This window comes from Pogona vitticeps, chromosome 4 (genome assembly GCF_051106095.1).
Source record: "Pogona vitticeps strain Pit_001003342236 chromosome 4, PviZW2.1, whole genome shotgun sequence".
Classification (NCBI taxonomy): domain Eukaryota; kingdom Metazoa; phylum Chordata; class Lepidosauria; order Squamata; family Agamidae; genus Pogona; species Pogona vitticeps.
Window position 1 is genome coordinate 40,485,050 of NC_135786.1, and position 18,680 is coordinate 40,503,729.

At 38.9% G+C, this 18,680-nt stretch overlaps 1 protein-coding gene and 1 pseudogene across 2 annotated transcripts in view; one reads left to right on the forward strand and one right to left on the reverse strand.

Moving 5' to 3' along the window:
- SYT6 (synaptotagmin 6) overlaps nt 1-18,680 on the forward strand; it is a 165,260-nt gene that overhangs the window by 43,176 nt on the left and 103,404 nt on the right. The gene's annotated exons all lie outside the window — the stretch shown is intronic.
- Nucleotides 1,150-10,408, reverse strand: LOC110072313 (fatty acid-binding protein, adipocyte pseudogene; annotated as a pseudogene). Its single transcript, XR_013544244.1, has 3 exons — nt 10,276-10,408; nt 4,742-4,863; nt 1,150-1,795 (listed from the first exon to the last, which is right to left on the reverse strand). The product of XR_013544244.1 is annotated as a fatty acid-binding protein, adipocyte pseudogene (transcript).

Below are 18,680 nucleotides of genomic sequence, written 5' to 3' on the forward strand. Positions count from 1 at the left end.
CAAAACTGTTTCAAAAACAGTCAAGAATAAGATGAGACAGAAGACTGTGGGAGGCAATGGTCTGGTGAGGGTTGTCAAGTGATTAGATGAAGTAAGACTAAGAACCGAGGTAACAATAGTGATCAGGGAGGTTTGTGCAAAAGATGCAAATGTTTTAGTGACTGGACATCAAATCTGATTGCTTATTTTGCACATTTTTGTTGCCTTTTTAAATTCCCTTTCCCCCGCTCCATATTTAACAGTGAATGGTGTTGAAATGATCACATTTTGATTTCCTGGGGTGAAAAAATTGTTTCCATCTAACCCACATAACTATAATATTACAGTATATATGCTACTATTTACATTAACTGGCTGTGGAAATTGCACCTCTTCTGTCTTACCCAGAAAATCAGGGTAAAGATTAACAAGATAAAGATGTGTTATATCAGATGCTGTCTCTAGCTTACTCATTGTTTTGTAACAGTAGCTTAAGGTCATATGATACATAAGCAGAAACTTATTGGTTTAAATCAATAGCACATCTAGCAAACTTCTCATACAGATGCAATTAACAGCGACGTCTCTGACTAAGCACAGTCCTGGATGACCCAGAGGGAAATGTGTAAGAACATGTAGCAACAATGGCTTATACTGTTGTTGATGACTTACTGCCTCCGGAGGTCTTTGGAACATGAAAATGAAATGCTTTGACATGCTTGCTTTGTCAAAAGTCACTGAAGTTGGTGTTCTTCATGAATTTTGAACTAGAATGTCTCTACCATCATCATCCTGCTCCACTGGATTTCACAGACCAGTGATGCATCATTTTTTCTTTTCTTTTTCTTCCTTTATGTATTATGTTACTTAAGTAGCCTAATTTCATAACCTGATGCTCTCTGAAATAAGCACTACAAGAAGTGCTTAAAGTGATGTAAGAAGTATGCTTCTAATTTGTTTCCAGGTTAAATCAAAGTTTTCTATGTACATGCCAACAAAGGTGTCATTACAGTGGAAGACATTGAGCTTTCCTGTTTCCTGATCAATCAAATGTACTGCAAAGAAACATTTCTCTCAAATTGCTTATGACTGGTGGCCGCCTTCTTCTTCTTCTTCTTCTTCTTCTTCTTCTTCTTCTTCTTCTTCTTCTTCTTCTTCTTCTTCTTCTTCTTCTTCTTCTTCTTCTTCTTCTTCTTCTTCTTCTTCTTCTTCTTCTAACTTCTCTCTTGAGATAAGGATTTTTATTGAATAACCGCAATGTTTTAGATTAGATATAAGGATGCTGTGGAGCTAGTTTCTCAACAATTCAGTTCTCTAAAGAAAACCATTGTCTTCACTTCACTCCTTGAAGCAAGCTGCAGCCTCTGCTTCGGAGTCCAATTCACTTCACAGAAAGACATTTTCATGCTTTCTCATAGATTCTAGTAGAGACAACATTGTTCATAACACATTGCACAATCAGCTTTCCATCTTCTACTTTTCTTTTTATTGTGGTCTCTTTGCCATCCCACCTCTGCACATGATTAAGTGTGCCATTGTCTAGGGTCACAAAATTCTTTACTTTTCTGGCATCGGTTGTAGTTTCATCAAACTCTTCCTCCAGTCTGGAAGAAATTTCTGTGTTCTTGAGACTCCTCTCTGTTTTGATAGTGAAATTACCTCCATTGCAGCTGATGCTTACATTGGGCTTGGCAACACCAGCGATCTTCCTAGTGGCAAAGCCCACACCAAGTTCTTTCATGTAGTCATCAAATTTCTCACTAGAAACCAGCTTCCAAGTTCCCAGAAATTGGTCACACTTTGTGCAAGTTTTAGTCTACCAACGAAATTTCCTAGAGGTTACAAAGAGAGTACTAACTCACTGGTAGCCTTCTAATGTCTTTGTAATATGTTGGAAAAAGAACAGTTTATTTATTAATGCATCTGCTACTGAGATGTTATATCTACATCCTTTGCCCACTTTCTGGTTAGAAAGTCGACAAAATGCAACAGAGGGCAGCATTCCTGAATTTTTCATAGCTGTGGAGGAGGAGAATATTCAGCACATTTAGTTTGTTACTTAGGGGAATGCTGCACTTATTTGAATGTCCACTTCTATATGTCAAAAACAAGTAAAAGCGATTTTAGTTTTTGCATCAATCCAGAAGTACCATGTCACAGACAACACACACAGGAAGGCCTTTCAATATGTGGACATTATCATTTGAGGAGTCACCATCAATTTGATTACATTCCAGTGACCTTAGTTAATAATGTGCAATGAGCTGGTATTGTGGGGAACACTTTCAGTACAAAATGCCTGTTGGACGTGCAGATTAGATAGAATAGACTTAATAGACAAAATCCAATTGTGTAGTTATGCCTGCAGAAAGCCAATTGCATAACTCACAGTTCTTCTTACTGACAGTTGAGACGTCCCTGCTTGGATTTTGGGGTGTGTGCCAAGCCAAGACACCATATTGGTGCACATCTGCAAATCCAAGTGGGAACTCTGTAATTTGCAGTGGAAATCTGCTGCAAGATACACAGTTTGCCTTCCTTAGGCATAGCCATGCAATAGGATTTTGACCAATGACTGGACTATATGTGAAACTGACACAGATTGAATGTAGTCTGATTTGTCTCTAGCATCTATGGACATTAATTGTTATTTTTAGTCTTTTCGTATAATACTTAGTACTTTAGACAGTTGTATGATATGAGCATTTTGGTACTTTAGATACTTGTGTAATATTTCATATAATACTTTTGATACTCATCAAAATTCTTAAAAATAATAACAGCTTTGTATGCAGTATTCTGAATTCTGAAAAATATTCTGTAGTATTCTGCATTCTGACTGAGGAATTGGACTTGTCCATGAAAGTTCACATGAAAATATAGCAATTAATCTTTAAGGTGCCACAACTTTTTCTCTTTATTTTTTATTTTGCTTTGCTTTGCTGATATTCCAGCACAGACCAACACAGCTACCTCTTCTGAAAAATAATTAAACATTTATAGAAGTTTCATTTTAAAAACATGTGGAGAGCTCACTGGCCAGGACTTCTTCAGAATATATTAGAATCCAATGCAATGTATTAGAATCTGAGGCCTAGCATTCTGGAAGGATTCTGGTGGCATTTGTCAGGAACAAGCTAGACTAATGAAAATTTCAAAATGCCTTGACCTGTGTAATAATTAAACTATGGCTTGGAAACAATGGGTTTTTTTCCCCTTCACTGGTTCATGCACTTTGCTCCCCAATGGTTTAGCTTAAGGCATATGACTCAAAACTAAATTCAAGATTCTCCTCCAGTCTTTTTGAGAAATAAAGCAGTGTTCTGTCTCTTTAAAAATGTATTAAGAGGCACAGGTACTTTCCAAAGCATGCTTGTGTTCAGCAGTATCCTTTGGTTACCCTGTCCATCCTTCAGAAGGTTACTCTGTACATCCTTTACACATTACTTTTTCATAAAATGTATTAATCTTAAATGAAGTACTAAATGAGAAGTGGACATAAGAGAAAAGAAGCAGACACATGCTGGTAACAATCTAAACTTTTCAGAAACAAGGCACTGTGACTGCCAGGAGGGTTCATTTTAAACTTGCATGTTGCCACCTGGGTTTCTTACTTGTACTCAATACCCTCCCCAGTTTTAAGAAGTACCTTGTCTTATAGCATAGGTAGTGCAGACTCTGTGTAATAAGAAAAAGAGGAAACTTAATTCCTTGCTGTGCCCTAAGCAAAATGGGTAATTGTTTAGAGAGCTGTTGAGATCTCAAAAGGCTTGCACAAAACTTTTGCTCAAGACCAGATGGTCTGTTTCTCAGGAAACAGGAGATTGGTTTGGAGTAGTACACAACAAAGAAATGCTAAATAAGCATGGGCACAATTGTTCACAGAAGAATTTATGGATTTTCAGGCTTGTAAGAATCTTGAACGTGTAGTTCAAAATATCTTTTCTTAAGTACAGAGGCAATGGCTTAGGATCAGTAATGCTACCAAAACACACAACTATTTGGTAGTAGGCTCTCTGTAATTTCAATGTGTGTAATGAACCCTGACACTGAGCTTCTGAACTTTTAATATTCTGTGATGAGCTTTAAATTTTAATATGAGTCCACTTCTCTTTTCTGTGCAGGGAAGAAGGGTCTGTATGATTATCATGACTAAGTCACTTCAGTTTAAAACGTCTGTTTTATATCACCCTTGTGGACGTGGTGAATAACAAAAGCTCATAGGTGAGGCAGTATAGTATAACAGTTACAGTGTTGGGCTGGGACTTGGGAGATCATTCACTCATGAAATTCACTGGGTGACTGTGAGCCAGCCACTCTCTCAGCCTAACCCAAATCAAAGGGCTGTTGAGAAGATAAACACACGGAGTGCCATTTGTATGAGCTTGAGCTTATTGGAGCAAAAAGGTGATATAAATGCAACTAATAAAAATTAAAGAATAAGAGGCAACCCTAGGTGCTGCTGCTATCATCACCTGTTCATTTAAAGCTACCACTGCTATCTGTGACTCTGTGTTGATCTTCAGAAACCGTGTAGATACCATAGAGGAGGTCAGCAGCTTCTCATTTGATGAGAGTTCAGGGCCGCTAACCAAGAGAGAGTCTTTGTGATGTCAACATTTGGGAAATAAGCAAGCATAGTGTACTTAACAAAAACTTATGTTGTGATCTAGTGAGCTGTGGCACCAACTGGGAAGGAACAGAGAAGAGTTTGTGATCTTTCTTTAAAGACACCTCCTATGGGGCTTTCAATATACTGTACCTCATGTAGAAAAATTTGGCTTTCCACCTCATTCAGCAATGAGATTTGTCTCACTTTCTGGAGACCCAGAGAAGCATAGCAATTTCCTGACTTTTCATCTGGCACCCTGAGACCTGACAATCCTATCAATGACACATGATATCACAGTAAAGGAGGCAGAAAAAAGTGTGTCACATGGCATTTCCCAAATGCATATTAGTGATTTGCATAGAAAAGCTCTCATCCAAATGTATACCACTGATTTTAGAAACTTGACCCTGACTCTGAGTCATAAGAGGGGTGATTCACCCATCATTAGTTAACGATAAAAGAGCCTTGAGAGACAGTAGAGCCTTCTCAGTGAGGAAGGAAATAATAGGGAAAGTGTACTTGGAAATTCTAATAACTGATGAGTTTTGAAGAACCCACTTTTAAAATGGAAAGCTATTGAGAATCTAGGTTGATACACACAAAGCACATTTTCACAAAACGTCCTCTTTGTGTTGGCGATTCTTCAGATACTTCTGCTTCAGGTTCATGGACAGCATGGATTACTTGCTCCTATTGTTTACAACTATGGTAGATTTTATTTTGTCAGAATATCAGATTATTGTGAGCAGGGGGCAGCTAGTAACTAACACAAAGAAGAAAACAACAACCTTTACAAGAATGTTTGTGTGCATTTTGTCAGTTTTCAGACAGTATTTACCAGTTACATAAATTATATGCAATATAATATTTTCAGGTTGCTTGTGAGACTAAATCCTGGACAGAAAGCATATACAACAGTTTGCATGTTTTATGAGTTTAGGATACTTGATCTGAGGGCTGTTTAACAAATGTAGAAACGTGTGAAAATGCAGTCTTTATTCTAGTAGGCCAAATCTTTCCATAGTGGCTAAAGAATTGAATCTAAAAAAGGATTCATCAATTTTAACGGATAGCAATTGCAAGTGCTAGGGAAGTATTCTGGGGAAAAGTAAGCATCTCATACACAGTAATGTACAGAAGATTAAGTTTAATCTTTACATTATTTTAGGGGCACAGTGAAGGAGTCATTACTATACACTCAGCCCTCACACCTGTCTAATAACTGCCTGTTACCTGGAGACATTTTATGTAAAGCTCCTTTGACTTTTCCCCCGGCTGTTATCCAGTGTTATGGGATCATAAGGGCAGTTAAGGGAAATGACATATGCAACTAGATGCCTCAGTTCATGTCAGGGAAGAGTTCACCTCACAGGTTTAATGCAGTTCTTGGTAGTTTAAAGATGTAAAATACACTTTTAAATTTTGTTATTTGAATCAGAATACATTTAGAAATACTTATTTTGACCGAAAGTGCTTATAGAATATTTAATAATACTACTGGTGAGAAAGGAGAGTGCATAACCAGGAAATGGGCCTCCGTAAACTCTGCTGGGCCCCAAGATCATGCCAATAAGGACAGAAAGATGGCTTGTTTCTTCCCTCCTCCCTTCATATCTTCTCTTCTCCCTTCATATCTTCTCCATATCTTACATTCCTGTCGGAAAAGCATGTACTTTGGCCTTTTCTGTTCTGGGATCATGTCAGGGAAACAAGCAAGGCTGGGATCCAGAACGTCCAAGGTATTCCTCAAGCCACCCCATCTTTGTTTTTATTTTAATTTGTGTAGAGCCTGAAGAGGCTGGATGGTCCAGTAGGTGGAGGAACCTGGCTGTGAAGCCAGGGATCAGGATATTGACTATTCAGCCTTGGGCAAACTGCACCGTCCCAGAACACCACCAGAAGGAGACTTTGATAAACTACTTCTGAGCCCTTTATATCTAGAAGACCCTCATAAGGATCACCATAAGTTGGAAATGACTTGATATCAGATAATTTTTAAAAACATAATGGAGTAAAGCCATTTAGATGGTTAGACACCCCTCCCCATTTGCACAGTGTACAATTATTTGTTCACTGTGCAAATACTTAGCTTTCAAAATCCTGCTTGCCACATTACTTCCCTAGCCTTCATTTTTCCTGACTTCATCTCATAGGTGATTGCAGTAAACCACAGAATACCCTTACGGGGTCAGACTAGATATTACAACTAACAAATCATTAGCAGTGGCAGGTAAAAGGCTGTCTTGGTCATTCTAACATGAGCTTGCCTTGATGTGCAAATCGACTTGCTTTTCTTTTGCAATGGGCCATTGGAAGATCAGCACAATCTTGTTTGCCTGTTTTACTTCTCTAGTTTAAGAAAGATTTGCATGCCTAGAGAGAAAACATATCTTTAACATGATTCTTAACATGATGATAGGTCAAATTTGGTCATTTGGTCATCAGATTTGTGATGATGCTATTAATAGGCGATAAGTTAAAGGAACTGAGCGTAAAGCCAAGTAATGACAATAAGATTTCCCAGATGAAGCTTTGTGGAGTCACCTGTTGCATTTGTTGGATTTTATTGTGGAGGATATCCAGACATTGTGGTCTTCCATTTAGAAGGAAGAAAGGGTGGAATAGCTGCACAGTGACATTTGATTAGCAGCACTAGGGATCTTCTGTATAGTATGCATCAAATATAAAGGAATAATAGATTATTTTTCCAGAAGTATGTAGGGATGGGTAATTGTAGCAAATTATAGCACTCCCAACACTATTTGGGAAGAACAGTAGTTCTGGCTTTGCTCAAAGCCTAATTGAGAATTTAATGAGATCTACTCTGAACCCCCCTTTGTACATTACCCTATAAGTCACCACCACTGATTCCATCAAATTATCCCTGTGCCAAATTTGCCATGCAAATTAATTTTGTACAGGATATATAATATTTAAACCTTTATGTTAAAATGTTGGTTATTGAGTTATTGACTCATTGTTACTCTAACTTTGAAAGGGATATTGGATGCAAATTGCTAAGATCATGTTGTGAACAGAGAACAGAAGAATAACTATGCTTTGTATACAGAAGAAGTAGTTATGAAAGCAGGAATAAGATGATAACATGAATCTCTCTAAATGCTCATATGAATGAAAGTATATACAGTGGTGCCTCGCTTAACGAGGATAATTCGTTCCAGCAAAATTGCTGTAGAGCGAAATTCTCGTTAAACGAAATAAAAAATCCCATTGAAACGCATTGAAAACCCTTTCAATGCACTCCAATGGGCTGAAACCTCACCGTCCAGCAAAGATCCTCCATAGGGGCAGCCATTTTCGGTGCCTGTAAATTGAGGAATCCATCCAAAAACACAGTGGGGAGCCATTTTACACAGTGGGCGGCCATTCTGAAGCTGCCGATCAGCTGTTTTAAAAACGTCGTAATGTGAAGAATCAGTTCCCGAAGCAGGGAACCGATCGTCACAAAGCGGATTTTGCCTAGTAAAACATCATTTTGTGATCGCAAAAGCGATTGCAAAAACATTGCAAAACAGTCATTGTATAGCGGTTTTGTCGTTTAACGAGGCAATCATTAAGGGAGGCACCACTGTAAATGAAATGTGCAACCTTCAAAATGCTGCTTAGCAAAACTGATCATGTGTTTTAAATGAGCCCTACATGAGTTGCAGCCATTGCAAGTAAAGAATTTATTTTATTTATTTTATTTACAATATTTTTAGCCGCACCATTGCCAGTGGCTTCTGCATGAAATAACACATGATTGACTAACACCTGGGTTATTTTTCTTGACCAACCACACATAATTACAAAATGCCATTGCCAATATCCATTTCCTTATCTTTGAAAGAAAACTGGTCTAAAGACACGGCCCTACCTCTTTCAAAAGTCCATTAGGAAAAAACAAGTGTTTCAAGTCTTTGACACTCAGTTTGCATGACGAATACTATCTTGGATATGCCAGGTGCTTTCTGCAGGATATATGGGAGATGCTGGCTGAAATGCTAATAGGCTGTGATAGTCTCCATATGTTGGACTAGAAGTGTCATCCAAATGCCACCTGTTTGCTAATTTCCCCAGTGCACATCAGCTCATCAACAATCCAAAATTTCCATCTGTGCCTCAAAATCTCTTTCTTGCCAGAAGTTACTTGAGTGTAGAGAAGGCAGATGCTCCATGCAGCTAATTCCAGCTGCTAAGTACTTCTACCATTTATTTTAATTTTATATATTTGTTGCATAATAGAATACGTTTGACTCCCATTTGAATTTACAGTTGTGGCTTCATGTACAGATAGACAATAGAGTAATTTTTTTCACAGACATAAAATTAGGTATGTGACACGAACCCAAACTGTTGGGGTTAAGGTAATTATCTGGAAGTGGGCCCAGACCAAATGCCTTAGGTGCCCAGAAATCAACGTTTTAGAACTTTCAAAATATAAATCTAATAAGATGCACACATTTCAAAAGATACCATAGAAAAATAAACACATTTAAGAAACACATGCAAAAACATTTCAATCCATGAGAAGATGTGTGTAAGTCCCAATATTGGAAAATGTGCACAAAATGCAGATTTTCTTGAAATGCTGATCTACATAGACAGAAAACATAGTTGGTTTTTTCACTGTTAGAGAATATTGGCATGGAAACAACACGGACTGGACTTAGAAGTGGGAAAAAAGGAAGATGACAATAGAAATGGACTGTACAATAGCATGCATACCCATAGGAATCAACTAGTAAACTATTAGCTTATGGACCATGTTTATTTCAAGAAAATAGTCTGGATGCATAGCTGTCAGCTGACAGAGGGCATATGGACCCACAAAAATCTAAATACTAGTCTGTCCAACTCTCCTCTGATAAATCTGCTTATTGAATGAAGGTATAGAATTGTGACTACTTAAAGCAGCTAAAAGTCACATAGTCCTGTCTTTGCTATGATCAAGCCCATCTTGCCACCCACCCACCCATCCTGTTGCATAAGCAAGAAGCAGAAGCAGTACACAAAAGGCAGATGATGAAAGAAGCAAACCCATATTTTATCTCATCATTTAAAATACCCTTGTTCCCCTGTCTGATGCCTCTAGTTTGAGTAACAGGTTTCCAAACACTGACAGCACTGGGTTCATAACTGTCTTTTTGTATGTTTCAACAAAAACAAAACAAAAAGTAAGCCTTTTTACAGATCACACAGGTTTGTGGTGCAGAAGAGGCTGATCCTAGGACTAAAATCTTTTTCTTTTCTTGTGCAAATCTACACAAATACTCCGCTGCTACCATTTAAAGGAAAACAGAAGCTCACAGGCTGATAAATCCATTTTACATCATGCTGTAAGATGAATGTGTTTTACATCTTGTCATAAGGAATTTTATTAGGGGAAGTGCTAAACTGTACAAATTGTGCCCTGTGGATGCTGTGAGAAAGAAAAAAATGTTTCATCTACCTTTCCCCTTTCCCCTTTTTGTTTCATTTGTTGCTTTGAGGTGCACCTTTAATTGTTTGCCTGCATGGATGACATCAGGATATGTCAAGACAAAGTGAGAGCAACAGAAAGGGGGGAAATCTAGGGCTTAACAAGAGATTGGACAGAAATGGATATAGAAACGTATTTTTGTACACAAACTAAGATTTATATTCCTCTTGTTTCAGTCGGATCATAACGCACTGTAACTTACTTGGTTCTGATATGGCTTTTTCACGGTACCACTCGATTGACTGCATCAGCTGGCCACTCTCCTCTTCCAGCCTCTCAACGCAGGTTGCCCGGCTCCCAGAAGTTTGACTGGTTGCTTCTTGCTGCTCATCCATTGAGTTGCTATCACTTCATTACAAATCCACTAGGCTTCCCTCCAACCACTGCTTTTGTTCCCATTGCCAGGCCCTTCCACTAGCACTCTTGTGCTCTATCCCCCTCACAGTTGCAAGACCAAATGGGTCGAGTAAATGACAGGGTTGTCTTGGACAGCAAATGCTGGGAGGTAGCTGTGAGGTGATGGAGGAGAGAGTGCAGCATTGCTTAAGCAAGCCTGGTGCTTTCAGGTGTGCAGGAGAATGTAGACCCATTATCGGTGTTGAAGAATGATTTTATTTATAAGAAGATGCACTGTCTTCTTTGTCACCATTGGAAAAATGCCTTTGAGTGGTGCTGTGCAGTTGCAGAATTGCTTCCTTGTACAAACAGTTTTCTAAAATTTGATTGCAGTTAAGAATGGCAAGATATTTTGCTCTTCGGGAATCAGAAGCATTTCCTTTCCATGAAAACTGCATGTTTTTGTGATTGTTAAAGCATCAAACAACATTTTCTTGCAAATGTGACCAGCAAGCCTCCTGTGACAGCTTCCTGTGCCTCGTGGCGCAGTGGTTAAACCGCTGTACTGCAGCTAAAATTGTGCTCATGACCTGGGGTTCAAATCCCAGGTAGCCGGCTCAAGGTTGACTCAGCCTTCTATCCTTACGAGGTCAGTAGAATGAGTACCCAGCTCGCTGGGGGGGGGGGGGGCAATGTGTAGCCTGCATAATTAAATTGTAAACCTCCCAGAGAGTGCTTGAAGTGCTATGGGGCGGTATATAAGCAGCACGCTTTGCTTTGCTTTTGCTTTGCTTTCCTTCCAGCCTCTGATCTAAGGAGAGTATTTGTGACAGTCAACCTTAAGCCACCAGCCAGCAATTATGGATCCCATCTTTGTGAATCCAAGGGCTTCTTTACCAGTCACCTTTCAAAGTACCATGACTGGCAAGCCTGACTACAAAAGGAGTATCACCTGCAGATTGTGCAGTTTAATTGATCTCAGTAGCCAATTTCAAGTCGCTATCCCACCCAGAAGTCAGCAGGGTCCTTGAGGGTTTATTGCAAAGATCTGCGAAGGAGTGTGTGTATGCATTCAGCTGAAAGCTCTTAACACTACTCTTATAAAGGCAGGGCCTGTAATCACAGGAGTGCTGCAAGCATCTTCTGCTGAATGAGTTGGCACCCTCATTTGCACGCCTTCCCATTTAACATGAAAAAGTATTTCTGACTACTACAGGGCAAGGGGATTGTGTGGATTTTGCAGCCCCATCTTGACCTGGCTATTAATGCAAGCAGTGGTTGGGCAAGTCAATTTAGAATCACATACTCTTTCCAATTTGTCAGTGCGAGAAATAGAAATACCACTGTATGCAGCAGTAGGGTGGGGGAGAGAACATCTGGATTTATAAACTTAACAATTTCAGCAGAGAAGAAAACACCTGACATCATCCATCCATTTTGGAATCCTTCATTTTCTCTGTTCTTTGGTTTGTTTTTGTTTTTTGCTACAGCTCATTTTAATCCAGAGCAGCTGAAGAAAGTAGAAGCCACTATGTCTTGTCCTGGTGCTCAAATATTTCTGTTTTGTATTAGTGACATTCAAAGGTTCTGTCCATTTAGTAGCTCACTATTCTTCTCCTTCACTGCCATTTGTCCTACGATCCAGCTCCGTCCTTGGAAAATCAGAAACGTGGCAGTCCTTGAGACTTAGCAACTCTCTTATCAATGCATTACTGTGGTACAATGGTCAGAATGTCATATTTCCACTAGCGGCCTAACGTTCAGCAGCAAATTGCTGCCAGAAGTCAGAATAGGCATCAAATAACAGCACACATCAAAGAATATAGTTAGTGTGCCACAGGTAATGCCCATGTTGACTTTTTAAGCCGAGGCACCTGCAACTGGAAGTTATAATTCTGGTGTTATGTTGAGAGTGTGAGCTAAACAGGAGGATCAGTTTGATAAGGTTTGTTTGTCTGTTTAGCTTGCAGCCCACTTTTACACCTACCTGGAAGTATTGAACAAAGTGTGAATGGTTTCCAAAGAGACATGCTTTTGCTTAGAAAAAGATTTTCGTTTACAAAACCTGAAAAGGGATGTTAATGATGGGACTTTTTGTAGGCCATTAAATCATAGGGTTACCTATAAATTGGAAACTATTAGATGGCCCATAACAACACACATTATTTGTGCTTCTTTGCGCTGTTGGTAGGCCGATCTGTCTCTGGTTTCTGTTGTGATGCTGTTTTAAGGCAGCTGGTTTGTAGTCTTAAGTGTTTTAAAATGTCATTGCAACTTGTGCTTTTTATTTGCAAACCACCTTGAAGGTGATTTTATCATAGAAATGCCCTAAATAAGTAAATGAATATTCCAAAGATCTAAATTCATATTCAGATGAAGGCAATGTGTATATGTAGCATTGATGATAAGCTCTGGTAATAATAGAGTGTCTGCCCACTGTGTGGTTTTTTTTTTTTTTTTTTTAATTCTTATAGTTCTAATGAACAGCATTTACTTCTGCTGTTTGCTTTCTTTGTAAAGCAGTTTTGGCGGTGTGCTGGTTATACTGAGTAGCAAGATGTATGCCCTCCCATTGGAAGAATGGGCTTAATTAAGTAGAATAATTGCAAATAAGAATGTGTGCAGCTGGACAAATAGCCAGTAGAATGAATCAATTAACATTCAGCCTGAGCTGCGAGCAATGAATAATGAATAATCTCTTATAAACCAAAGTGTATGGGGGGGTTACTTTCAAAAAGTTCTCCTGATTTTTTATTTATGTTTGCAGCTTCTCTTTTAGTACAGTATTATGGGAAACAGAAGCCTTTAAGATGGTCTCCATGAATCACGTATGTGAAAACATTGCCGATAATGAGAAAGTGACCAGCAACTTCTGCAGTGTTGGGGGCTAATTTGCATTTATGGATAATGTTTCCTCAGGGCAGCAGTAGGACATGCGGCTGAGAAGATCACACTGTTGGCACCCATGGAGTTCTCTGTTGTGAGCCGGCAGATTTGCCAACTCGCTCTGCAGTAATGATGTTTCAGATTTCATAATCATATATAATTACTCTCAAAATACCCTCCGATTCATCCCTGCCTTTGAAGTCAAAGCTTTGTATTCCAGGAAAGACCATTGTAGAAGAAGCCCTGCTTAGTGGCAAATTAAACTTTAAAAAGTTGGCCTTTTAATTAATCCCTTAGCCAGCCTGGCAATTTTGGGTTTAGAGTTGAACACAATGATGTTGGTAATCAGTCTTCTGTAAACAGGATAAAGATTTTCACAACAAAACCATTGCTTCATCTATGCCACAGTTTCACACAATGAAAAGGTGTCACGGTTGGAGATGACATTTTGCTGCCTGATTTTGATGACAGCTGATTAATGTGTTGTGTATCTTCAGCAGCCATGCAACAAAACATTAGTGATTTGCTGTCATTACAGATATTTATCTCTTAACACACTCACAGAATGAAAAAGAAAACAGGATAGGTACCCATCCTGAGCAACAGAGGGAGGGGAGAAAGCAGGACAGAGTTGGAAACAGGAACAATATGGTCTGGTTCCTAAGCTAAGCTGCTTCACAGAAGCTAGTGAAAATGGACCAACTATCCCATACTCCTCAATTGCTCTACACAGAGTAATATAATGTCCCTTTGATGAAGTACCGTCCCTTCCATTATTACTTTCCAACCTGTTTTTTTTTTAATTGCCACAAATGGAGTGAAATATATTCCTGTTCACTGTCTAAAACCTCTCTCTGTGTCCGACATGATTATTTTTCTAAAGTGATTCAGGCTCTGTGCTTAATGAGGCAGGTAACTTTGGAGTTTTAACACATCTAGGGAAATGATTTCATTGGAAGAACGGCATTTATAAAGCTGCTTTTTAATAACTCAGATTTGGGTGCTGTCAAGCCTAATATTGCCCACAGAGATTGGCAACAGCTGTCCTAGATCTGTGGTATAGTTCTATTACCATCATTTCTACCCGGCTATTTTTATAGTGAGGGAAGCCAGAAACTGAACTTGGGATATATTGCATGAAATATGTCTACTCTAAGAGCAAGCTACAGACCACCACCACCTTAAAAAAAATAACCTCTATACTTTTCTTGAGTCATGCAAACATACTGTTAAAAAAAAGGGAAACAAACGATTCAGAATGAGAAATATTACCGTGGTTTACTCCACTGTATTTTATAAGGGTTAGGAATGTGAATGGTGAAAATTTTCAAATTTCTTTCTTTTGCACACCTTTAACAGAATAATTACACCATAAATTAACAAAATAATTTAAAAATCAAACAGGAACACCAGCCAGCCCCTCGGGGAAATTTGCAAAATTTTTAAAAAGTTTCCCAAAAAAACACAAGAAACAAAGGAAGCAAATAAAGGCAAATAAATAAATAAATAAATTACAGAGCTCCCTGAAACCAAAACGACTAGAATACGAGGTGATTTCTCTCCCTCCTACCACTTGGCACATTTTCTTATCTTCTCTGCCTTAAATCAAGCAGGTGGGTCATGCCCAATCAGCAGCCAAAATAATCCAAAAATTTGAAGAGCCCAGAAATGAAAGAAACACACAAACAAAATTCAAAGTGGCAGGCATGCCCCCCCAATGAGAGGGTGAATTTAAAAAAAAACCCAAAGAGGCATATTGGCAAAGGATTGGGGAGGGGGGAACCCCTAAAAAGACAAGAAAAAACTCACAACAAAGAAAAGATGCAAGATGCAAGTTCAGGCAGGCAGCAATGACAAGCCAAGATAGAGGTACTAGGAGCTCAGCAGCACACAATAATCACACCCCATAGAACCACAAAGGACACTCTCATTGGCTTCCACATCCCCCTCCCCTGGACTTTTTGATTGGTTGCTTACAGCCCCCATTGGTTATGCCATGTCTTTGCAATAGTTCTTGCAATACTATTGGATGAAAAACGTATCAGATATAATGATCTATAAAGGGTTAAAGAAAGGTTACCAACAATGAGTGAAAAAAAAAGATTTGACATACAAAGGTGAAAGAAAGGTTACATGAAAGAGGGAACACAAAAGAGACATTACACTTTCAGGTACTCCTCTTTTGTGCTTTAGAGGTGCTGTTTTGGGAATCAATGAAAAAAGAACCGCGCACACACACACACACACAAGAGAGCCTTCGGGAATACACACACAAGAGAGTTCCTTCTGTTTTGTTTTGGGTTTTTTGTGCAAAAACAAAAGGATCATCCCTAAGGGTTGTCCTCAGGGTCTGCGTAGAAGCTGCAGCAGCATAAATGCATTTGAAAGAGCTTGAATTTTCATCATAAACAGAAAAGGACATTAAATACTAGAATTGCTAGTACTGTAATATATTGTTGGTCTGAATATCCCCCTTCCACTTTTGGGGAATTATTTCATTCCTCCACAAAGATGGGAGAAGATATTAAATTACTCCCAGGAAGGATTTCAAAAACTTTTGTTTTACCTTGCTTTGGAGTGTTTTATTTCTTGAAGTTTTTCCCCTTAACAACAAAAAAAGCCTATTCAGCATTGTTCTCATGAGCATTGTTTTAGAAACGTAGCTGGGACAGCAGAAAGGACTAAAGAGAGAGGAAATGCCAGTCACCTTGCCTTTGAAGTCAGATGGAAATTTATGAAATTCATGTGACACTTAATCCAACCTTTAAAGCAATTTTTCCCCTCGCCTCCAACTTTATGAACATTACTGGGCAAAATATTTTGGGTTCAGCTTTAACAAACTGAGTGTTACAATTCCTTTGCCAGTATTGAGTTGTTTCAGATTGGTCAATGGAAGCAGCAGTTGCCTGTTCCCTCTCCGCACCCAATAAAGAATATATTTGTCTTCCCCTTAGCCGGAAGTGGTTTGGATCTATTTCGCCCTATGAATCTGGATCTTAAGGGAGGCTATCAATAGCTTCTGCCTTGTGGTATCTGTTTTGTTTTGTTTCCATTCTTCTTTATGCCGCTTGTAAAGAAGAAAGTAGTGGTTTTTCTAAAGCCTAGAATATTCTGGTTAAAAAACCAACAATGCAGAGGCAGCCCACTCATATGGGACTTTCTACCCCTCTCCTCATCCCTTGACCTCCTAAATCCACCCTCAGAAATTTGCATTTGGAAGAAAACTCACCTCAGGGCTTATCTACATTACTGATTAACCCCAGGATATGCATAGGAGGTTTTTTTGCTATGATTTAAAGTCACATGATATACGAATTGCTCTCTGCATTGCATTTCTACACTGTCCTCTTGAGAAAACTTTTAATTGAGGATTGAGCAGGGAAGGTGCACAAGGGGACTGGAAGATGAGCGAGAGTGATCACAGCAGGAGGATGGGAGGGCAAGCAAGGGGGCTGAGAGGCAAGCAGGCTTGCTGGCAGGGGGATTGGCCAGGGAGGGCGAACAAGGGGTCAGGGAGGCAAGGAGTAGGGTGGCAGAGGGCAATCAGACAGGGAGCAATTTATGACAGGAGAAGAGGGCACATTGGTCATTTCCAGGCATTACACCATGACTCAGCCCTGAGCTAAAATAAATGACCCTGCCTAAAGGAGATTAAATGGCACACTTCCGAACAAGATGTGAACCCTGGGGATGGGGGAAACGTGAGATCCACTGTGCACAGTGTGATCAAGTTTTTTTTAACATCAATGCATTTGCAGCTACATGTAATTCAAATGCCACTGATTAACAGCATAATCAAGAACTCAGACTGTCTTTTGTTGGTAGAACACAATACCATCCACACTCTTGTCTCTGCATAGCTAAGATGGAAGTAGAGTTGGAAGACCGTTTTTCTTGGTTGAGCAGTCTTGGCAAAAATAGCCATTGCCCAATTCTTGAAATGAGTTGTGAGACAATCCACACTTTGCCCTTGAGAATTCACATTTTTGACTCTAGTAGGGTATTGAGGAGAAAAAAAATGTATTCACAAAAAGTGTGCACATTTTAAAATGTGAATGGCTAAAATGTGCAAAGTGAGAAAAAGATAGTTGTGGGTTTTTTTGGGCTCTTTGGCCGTGTTCTGAAGGCTGTTCTTCCTGACGTTTCGCCAGTCTATGTCGCCGACATCTTCAGAGGACTGGAGTAGGAACTATGTCCATGCTCTGTTGGTGTTTGTTGGATAGTTGGGTATTTATAGCTGTGGGAACAGCTTTTGTCCTTTTCACAAGATAGGGTGATCAGCGTGTTTTTGTTGTGATAAGGGGAGGGAGAGATGATCTGTCACTGTGATTGATGGGTGTCATTAGCTGGTCTTTTTTTGTGCAATGATCCCTGGTCCTTGTGGCTGGGTAGAGCTCATTAACCTTTTGCAGGCTGTATTTTTCAGTATTGGGAGCCAGGCCGTGTTTAATTTTAGGTCTTCTTCCTTTTTGTTGAAGTTCTGTTGATGTTTATGAATGGCTTCCCTGTGCAGTCTAACATAATGATTGCTGGTGTTGTCCAGTACTTCAATGTTTTGAAATAGAATTTAATGTCCAGCTTGTTTTAGGGCATGTTCAGCTACTGCTGATTTTTCTGGTTATTTTAGTCTGCAGTGTCTCTCATGTTCTTTGATTCTGGTGTGAATGCTGCGTTTTGTGGTTCCAATATATACCTGTCCACAACTGCAAGGTATCCGGTATATTCCTGCAATGGTGAGGGGGTCCCTTTTGTCCTTTGCTGACTGTAACTTTTGTTGTCTTTTTGTGGTGGATATGAATACTGTTTGTAGGTTGTGTTTTTTCAAAAGTTTCCCTATGTGGTCCGTGACTCCTTTGATGTATGGCAGAAATACTTTATTTATGGGTGGATGTTTTTCCTCTTCAGTTTGGTTTTGTTTTCTTGGTTTGATGGCTCTTTTGATTTCATTCTTGGCAAGAAAAGAGTTTACTGTCTAAGAGAGTTTTTTATTGTTGCTAGTTTTAATGTATTTTTACTACTGTTTTAATTAACAGTTTTAATATTATATTTTTTATTCTTTTTATTTATTGTAATACTATACATGTATTGTAATTATTGTTTTAGCTTTTAATATTGTTTCTTTTAAACCTGTAAACTGCCTTGTACAGTATCCTTTTTGTTAGAAAGCTGGTATATAAACAAACAAACAAACAAATGCACAAACATTCTTCAGTTAATTAGAAAGAAATGCATGTATTAGATGAATGCATAAATCAATGGAAACTTTAGAGGGAAAACATAACATACAATGCATGGGAAAAATTGCAGGTGATTCATAAGATCAAAACAGAGAAAATTTAACATCTGTAATCAGAAATAAGTATCGAAACGTATGTTTCCTGCTCC